Source organism: Carica papaya, chromosome 5 (genome assembly GCF_054855325.1).
Source record: "Carica papaya isolate Zhongbai chromosome 5, ASM5485532v1, whole genome shotgun sequence".
Classification (NCBI taxonomy): domain Eukaryota; kingdom Viridiplantae; phylum Streptophyta; class Magnoliopsida; order Brassicales; family Caricaceae; genus Carica; species Carica papaya.
The window spans coordinates 39,492,820-39,501,841 of NC_142313.1; the positions used below are offsets into that span (position 1 = coordinate 39,492,820).

General features: G+C 36.4%; 1 long non-coding RNA gene and 2 other non-coding genes across 3 annotated transcripts; all 3 read right to left on the minus strand.

Annotated features, from left to right (window-relative positions):
- Positions 1–1,707: 1,707 nt before the first annotated feature.
- Positions 1,708–1,802, minus strand: LOC148266085 (small nucleolar RNA Z196/R39/R59 family). Its single transcript, XR_015820865.1, has one exon. It is a non-coding gene; the product is annotated as a small nucleolar RNA Z196/R39/R59 family (small nucleolar RNA).
- A 264-nt stretch (positions 1,803–2,066) lies between these two features.
- LOC148266086 (small nucleolar RNA U31b) lies at positions 2,067–2,155 on the minus strand. Its single transcript, XR_015820866.1, has one exon. It is a non-coding gene; the product is annotated as a small nucleolar RNA U31b (small nucleolar RNA).
- A 460-nt stretch (positions 2,156–2,615) lies between these two features.
- Positions 2,616–3,725, minus strand: LOC148266087 (uncharacterized). The gene is made up of 2 exons (XR_015819460.1): positions 3,518–3,725; positions 2,616–2,940 (listed from the first exon to the last, which is right to left on the minus strand). It is a non-coding gene; the product is annotated as an uncharacterized LOC148266087 (long non-coding RNA).
- Between the last annotated feature and the right edge of the window lie 5,297 nt (positions 3,726–9,022).

Here is a 9,022-nt window from a genome sequence, read left to right on the forward strand (position 1 = left end):
ACTAAAAAGGATCGATCTATCATATCCTTCTATTGTGTATCAAACTTATGGTTTCCATTGGTGCAAATCCAATCACCTATATTTTGGAGAAAAAATCCTCCATTGGTAACAAACGGTTATCCATTAAGTACCCAAATAGTTCATATTATATTTAACAAATGCTATTATCTCATTTTACCAAATTCAATGTTAGTTACATATTTCGATGTAGGAACAAGATGTTATTTATAACAAACAATTTTGTTGCTTGGTTAAGTTGTCACATTTTACTCATAAAATGGATTGAATTGGTATTAATCTGCATAGAGTAAAATAATTCTATTAAGTTTAATATACTTTTTCGATATAATAAGTATAAGTAAATTATCTCATAAATGAAAAATTTGAGTTAAGTTATTTGTTGGTAACACATATATTGGATGCAAATAATTACCACACTTGGGATTTATAATAAACAACGATTTAGGATTTATCAATGAAACCCTTAAAGACCCAACAGATCCAACTAGGTCACTCATGACATACTGGTTATGGATATTACGATTCCATGAATACAGAATAGTTTATCCAATAATATCAAATGTAATACATTCTATCTAGAGACTGGTTCACTAGCTGTAGGGTAAGCCATAAATAGAGACATACATAACACAATGCTCCTAGAATTTACGAATTAAAACATGCCATTTCTAAATTAATGCAGAATCAGGATAGTACGAGTGTTTAATTTTTGAAGTCGAAAGGCTTATTTACTGAATTATACCAGATTTGGTGGCTTACAGAAGGAATTAGGCCATGAACTTTACTTTTGATCATGAGAGGTTGAGTGTGCACCACAATCAACATTCTTGTTTCTTGCATTCTACTTAATAATGACTAATTCAAACGTCAGTAAGAACTCAATTTATTAAAATTAATGACTTATTTCACTAATTTATTTATAGATTACAGTGTTTAAGTTGGTTAACTCTCTACAAACCAATAACATTTCTGAACGAAAAACATACTCAATAACAGATTAGTTCTTTTAATTAAAAAAACTACAAACGGATGCAAAATCCAAATTAACCTCTTACTTTAAAAAGAAAATTCTAATTCAACAACCAACTTGAGAAAGAGTATAATTCAATCTTTTTGAGAACCATCACCCTTATTGACACCTTGCCTAAAAACTAATAAAATGACCAAAAAACCATGTTACACACGACAAGAACGATAGATATAGGGAGCCTAGTGCTTGTGAAATATTGTGGTGTTGTGACAAAATTAAAGCAGAAGAAAAATAACAGAGGAATGCATATATATTTTCTGAAAATACAGAGGTGTTTCAGTCATTTGATGTCATTTTAGGTATTAAATTTTCAATTTTATATACGTTCCCTCATATGCCTCTACAAGGCTTTTGGTTTCTCAAATTATAGCACTAAAAATGAATGAACTAAGAAAACAAAATAAAAGGGGAAAGAGATTTTAGGTGAGGAAATAAATATAAATGTAAGCAGGATTAAAGTAACAACTGGATTATTAAATAAATCCAACCGTGTCGCAAAGACCTGTTCTTATAAATATTTGCCCCTTTTCACGAAACACTCAGCAATTTCAAACTTGAGAATACTGAATGTCAGATACCTTGGGCATTTTACTAGTCCAAGAAAAATTCACACATCTTTTTTTTGCTTAATCAAATCGAATCAAATATACAATCAATGCAATCTCAGCCGAAAGATGGTGATTTTTGAATTTCTTAATCAGTGTTTATGAAAACATATCATCTACTGAGAAATTCTACATCACAGATTGCACTTGATTTTTAAAAAATGAAGATAAAATATGAGAATTCAATGAAAATTTTCAAAAAAAAATGGACACAAGAGATATCAGATGGTAGTGCATGATTTTGAATCATCACCTTCTAATGACAGAATTGGATTGCTATACATCCTCATCTACTCTCTTGCTTTCCTCTCCACTTGCTCTTGCTCCTACCTTAAAATCAGTCTCATGAAGGAAAGGAAAGGAAAAAGAAGAGGAAAATGAAAACAGACAAAACACAATACAAATTGAAGGAATCAGACAAAAAGTAGTGTCGATCACCATCAAGCATCAACAAGCAGATGCTTGTAAGACTGGGGCGACAACTTTTATCATCATCTTCCTCCTTCACTTTCTATTTCACATATCATCATTGAAATTTTACAAATCATACACCGCTAACCTACGAACATGTATATACAAAGACAAACAAGACCCTGTGGAGAAGACAGAACAAAGAGAGACTCAAGCAATACTGACGGAGAGGGAGAGGGGCGGCAAACAGAATTAAAGTGGAGTGTTTAAAGAGGAAATTAGGGTTTGGAGGGTTGTTTCAAGTTGGGCCAGGAGTCCAAGATTCAGGTTTAAAAAAATGAAGTAGGATTGAACATATCCCATAATCTACTAATTTGATCAACATATCTCAATCAAAACACTCATAATCATACCAAAATCCATCCTATTCACCCCAGATAAATCTGTTAGATTGAACATATTCCATAATCCCCAAATTTGATCAACATATCCCAAATCAATACACCCATAATCATACCAAAATCAATCCTCTTCACCCAAGATAAATCTGTAGCTAATCCATAGTATCATAAATACCAATTTGACATCCACATCATAAGTTGAACAAAGCCAATCAAAGAGTTAACTGAGGGTAAAAATTCCATATAAAAGCAAACTAAATAACACATAAGTTTAAACAGCTCCCAAAATATTCTTACTACTAAAAAACCAAAACTGCAACATATCAGATATAGATTTCCTGCCTCACTACTTCAAGTCTCAATGAGATGAAGACCAAAGCACCTCAGCAATGAAAGATCATCCACCCTACTTTGATCTCTGCCTCATCTTTCGTCTCTTTCTCTTCAACCTCCTCATTCTCTTCTTCTTCCACTGCAATAAAACATACATACCTTCATTATGCCCCTTACCATACAACTCAACTGTCCACAATCGAATATATATCTAACCAGGCATTATTGACATTGAAGAATAAGTTAACAATTTTTAATAGTTTTCTTCAACCTTTCCCCTAAACCAAACAGAAAAGAAAAAACAATCAAAGTGGATCTCTCCATCTTGACGCATATCGCGCTTCTGATAACTTATAGCAGCAATCTACAGCGCTCAATAGCTTTTTTATGCAAAACCTAGATATGACGATGAACGGATATCATTCTACGCCATTTTCATTAACAAAGGAAGTTCCAAATCAAATGCACTTTTATCTTATTTACTGAAAAAATAAAATCTAAATCGTTTGATCGGAAACTAAACAAACGAAAAATCAAACAACCTTTGGTTTTATCTTGTTTTCACTGAGAAGAAGAAACAATTGCAAAAAACAAATAACAGAAAACAAGGAACAAAAAGAGCTGAAACAAAAGATAAATGATAAGCATGATTCAGATTTTAGAAAACGAATCAATTGAAACTTGGAAGCTAATCAAAGATTAAAAAGGATTGTTACCTTAGCTCTCATCTTCGGTCACGCTCGCTTTTCTGGTCTTTCGCTGATCGCCGACTGCCCCAGAAGAAAGAGCTCACTGATTGCTGGGAGATATAATGCAAACAGAGCTTGGTATATATACCCCTAGGGTTTTCGCATCAGCAGAACCCTAATGCACTTCACGGAAAAAGGACAACTTGGTAATTTTGAGACTATTCTTTTTATCCTTTTGCAAATATTAAATTGGCTGTTGTATTATTTTAAAATACTAAAATTGATATTTATAATTTTTTTATTAGTTTTGATCTTTATATTTTTTAAAAAATTAATTTCGTTTCTAATTATACTAATAAAATTAATAAATATTTTACATAAATCTAAATTAGATAAATATCACTTTCTGATTAAGTTAATATCTACATTAAATATAACGTATATAAAAAAATTTAATTATTATTTATTTTTAATGAAAACTAAAGAAATTAAAAACATAAAAAAAACATTTAACTCGTACACTGTAAATGCCCGAAACTTAAAAAGAAAGGAAATAAAGTTATAAATTAAATATGAAAACAAAATAATAGAGTTTACAGTTTACATTTCTTACACAATAATTTAAAATGTTTAATAGGGATACGAGAATTACTCATCTACAAAAATAAATAAAAATTAAAAAAATAAATAAAAGGTAATATACTGAACATTTTAGGACGACCTTTACTAGCTTTTAAAAAGAGTTCGAATGGTGAACTATTCATAACTCTCTTATTGATCGGGATCTGGGTCTTAGTCATCTTGATATGAAATAATTAATAAAATGGTGAGTTACAGTATTCCAATAAAAATATTACGCTATTCATCAATACAGAAACTAAAAATTGGTGAAAATCATAAAACAACTAATGGAGCTTTTGTTTTAAGTAAATTCATTTATCATAAGAAAAACTATTTATTGCGTATATTTACCGTTGTGAGAATTCCAAAATCGACCTATAAAGACAATAATTCAAATAATATTCCAACCTCATATTCAAGTGAGCAAAGAACAATAATTTTTTCTTTTTATGCCTACTGATATCCCTAAAGGCCCATAGGAATATCCCACTATGTGTGAACTTATATCCAACATTGTCAACAAACCGGTCATCCCCATACTCCTTCCGATATGAACGCAAAAAATACTATCTTTCAATACCTCGTCCGGTATGAGATTGAATCGGACCATCCCCATATACTATCCAGTATGAGTGCCATAAATACCATTCTTCGATACCTCGTTCGATACGAGGCAAGATTTACGGTAGGATTTCCTATTAAAATACGCTTTACGTGCCTAAAAATATCTCAAAAAATCTAAAATTGGTGTTAAAAACTTTTTATGGCCAATTTTAGAATTCCGGCATGGCGGCAACGCTATGCTCCAGTGATGGCACTACCGTCTATAGTGGTGGTTTGCCTTGGCCTAGCCGTTTTTGGCTAATTTTTACCGGTTTCAGTCGATTTTATACCCATCCCTACGAGAAAACACGTTAGGGAACCTCGGTTGGCAAAAAAAGTCAAAAAACGAAAACCTACCGGTGACTCAGCCAACTCACTTTCACAGCTGAGCCTTTTTTTTGTCAACATGTAGAAAACAAAACAGTGAATACAATGGTGAAAAAATTTGCTCAAAACGCTGGAAGGAGCTCATTGGAGGTAGTTTCGGATTTTACTCGTGGTAGCGGCGTCGAACTTTGCCCACAGTTTTTGGCTCATCGGCTGTTTCTTTTGCTCTGATTTGGCCATGGGAGTGCTCAGAATAAAATTTCAAGCGGATAGGAGAATTTTTACCTTTTTTAGCAGTCGGATGTGGCTCTAGTGCAGCGGGGGCGGTGGTCAGCTCCCTTCTCCAGCAACTGATTCTTCTTCTCCGGCGGGAGGCTGGTGGCTAGGGTTTGAGTTCGGTATGATGTGAGATATTTATACCCGTCTCACTTAAATTTGAACGGTTCATGGCATCTGATTTTGACCGTCCGATCACATTTAAAAATAAAATGAATCTGGACCGTTTATCATAATTTGATCTTGACCGTCCGATCATTAAAGAAGGAACGGATGTTCATCATCTTTAATCGCGACCGTCCGATCGCGCCTAAGGAGAGAACGGATCCGAACCGTCCACGTGCGTGGAAATGCTTTCGGATTGTCTGATCGCATGGCACGCGGATCACCAGCGTGGCCTCCCGTGTGGCATCGAGTCAACGTGTCTTGTCACGCGGCGAGCTCTAATTCATCAGAGCGGCTGACTGAGCGGTCCTACGTGGTACCATTTTTTTAAATTGTATTTTGACTATCAATTTCTGATTTTTCTTTCAAAAATACCATATGAACATAAATTTTCACCCATTTTTTCCAAAATTATTTTTAATTTCATTTTCAATCTATTTTTTCCTAATTTCATATTAAATAAAAATTTATTAATTTTAAAATTATATTTTTATATATTTTTTTAAAATTTTAAAATTAATTCCAAGTCAAATTTCGGGCTCAGGTATTACAACTTTCCCCTCTTTAAAAGAAATTTAGTCCATCCAATTTGTCTCCCTCTCACTCAATCAAACAGTTAGGAATACTGAGTTTTGAAATCTGATTCTAGCTCCTACGTGGCATCTCTCGGTGTGTGATTCTGCCATAAGATCTTAACGAAAGAAATTTTCTGGTTGCAGAGTACTTTGCCTTTTCGATCCACAATGTCCACTGATACCTGCTCACAGGACAGATCCTCCTGGAGTGAAAGGGGTCGTGGGCCAAGATGTGAGAAGGGTCCGAGTTGTATTTGCATAGCATGGATACACGAAATACATTATCGACTGTGAATAGTTCTTGAGGTAGTGCTAGTCTATAGGCGGCGGTACCAATTTTGTCTAAGATTTTAAATGGCCCAATAAATTAGGGATTTAATTTCTCCCTCTTACCAAACCTACCGATTTTCTTGAAAGAAGTGACCTTAAGGAACACTCGATCACCTTTTTCAAATTCCGATTCCCTCCTTCGGCTAACCGAATAGCTATTCTGCCTACTCTGAATCATCTGGATGTTCTTTCTGATCTTAACTATTTTAGCTGTAGTCTCATCCACAAGATCTAGGTCGAATAATTTTTTATTACCCACCTCTTCCCAACAGATCGGTGATATGTGAGGTGACCATATAATATGTCGTATGGAGCCATGCCGATAATTGCTTAGTAGTTGTTATTGTAGGCGAACTCTATTAAGGGTAAACGATCATCTTAATGGCCCCTGAAGTTAAGAACACAAACTCGGAGCATATCTTCTAGTATGCGGATCGTTCTTTCTGATTGTCTATCAGTCTAAAGGTGGAATGTGGTATTAAGAGAAAATTTCATTTCTATGACTTGCTGAAAACTAGACTAGAACCGAGAAGTGAACCTGGGGTCCTTGTCAGATACTACTGTCGCTGACACTCCATGTAACCACTACTGTCACCGACACTCTATGTAACCTGACTATCTCTCGAATATACATTCTTACTAACTTATCCAAGGGATCGGTCATCTTGATGGTCAATAAGTGAAAAAACTTGATGAGCTGATCAACAATTACCCAAATAGCATCATGTCCTGAGCGTGCCCTAGGCAATCCTATCATGAAATCCATTGTGATGTGTTCTTACTTTCACTCCAAAATCAGTAATGACTGAAGTAGCATGCCTGGGCGTTGATGCTCTGTCTTGACTTGCTGATACACCAGACACTTGGAAACAAAGTCTGCCACCTCTCTTTTCATCATATTCCATCAAAATCGGTGTAACGACCCCGGAAATATTAAAATGAAATGAGTATTTAAATATATCAAATGCGGAAGCGAGATCAAAATTTCAGTTAACATCTCTTACACGAAAAAAAACCAAAAACGTACTTAAAATATAAAAGATTAAACTAACTAAGAGAGAAACTCGAAAATAAAACTATGAGTATGACTACAGAGTCTCTAGGCATCCCCTTCGTCGTCCTCCTGCGGAACGGGCTCAGGAACCATGTCTTCCTGATCTGAAATGGTTAAATAAGGAGTGAGCTACACTAGCCCAGTAAGAACATCACGATATCTTACCGTCACGGAGGTAAAGGTGGGTAGAAAAAACACAAAAGACCAATGGAGCATAATTTACAACAAATCCTTTTATTTATGATAAAACCTTTACCCTCCACTTACCTCGGTGGAATTTATGAAAACAATATAAGAAAAACAATAACATTATCATAATCATTGAATAATATAAGCTGTAAAACATAACACTTATCACGCCCCTTGAAATTTCAATCATTGTACAACATATCTTTTTCTCATTTACCAGCCTACTAGTATCCGTGGGGGTCCATAGGGGTTCCGCTACCCGTTAACCTTTAACATTCATAATCAGTTTCCAGGGCCGTCCCCATACCCCGTCCGGTATGGGCGCCAAAACCATGAACCTCAATACCCCGTCCGGTATGAGGGTGAAACGGCCGTCCCCATACCCCGTCCGGTATGGGCGCTAAAACCATAAACCTCAATACCCCGTCCGGTATGAGGGTGAAACAGGCCGTCCCCATACCCCGTCCGGTATGGGTGCCAAAACCATAAGATCTCCATACCCCGTCCGGCATGTGAGACCACAATCCCGGTAGGGTTCCCTACGGACCCGGTCCGTCCACCATCTCCCAGGATATCTAGTCAGGCTGACCCCCATAATACAATTATCAGTCTACACAATCTTTCATTTTCTTTTTCCTCAGTCAGCATCATCAATTCACATACAAACAAGCAAAACAGTAATTCATGCCAAACAGACAACATACAGTATCAGTTTTTCAGTCATTCAACCCATGATTAATAAAAACGTAGTATATGCACACAAATCTGTAAAATGAACACATCAAACCTCATTTTGCATTTAAAGCTGTAAACAGGCCAAATAACAGTAAATCACCAATCACACTAGACTCGGGCTCCATTAGCCACCTTAAGCAATTTCACACATTCGTTAATTCAAAAAATACCGTTTTATCATTTTGAACTTTAATACCGTGATAGGAAATAGGGTGAGGGGTCCTTACTTGTTTTCGGGATCCGAATACGATTCACAGTGCGCCTGCAGGCCGTCCCTAATTTTCCCTGAATTTTTCCCGGGGAACTGAAACACACTAACAGTACCTGCACGTGTTCCAAAAAAATCCAAATTAGGCCCAGGGCCTCTTTCGGCCCAAATCGCAACTCCGGCACGGCGGCTCCGCCGTGCTCCGGCGACGGCGCCGCCGCTGGCGGCGGCGAGTCACCTCGGGTTGGCTGTTTTCGGCCGAATTCGGCCACACTCGCATTGGTCTTTGTCAGAAAACAACCCTAGGGCCCTCAGGGGGCCAAAAAATCACGGAAAAACGGAGCTTACCGGCGGCGGCGCTCTCGGGTACGGCGGCTCTCCGGCGAGGTTCGTGTTTTGGTGATTCGGCTTCGGTCAACCTGTAGAGAAAAGAATGGTGATTGCGGTGA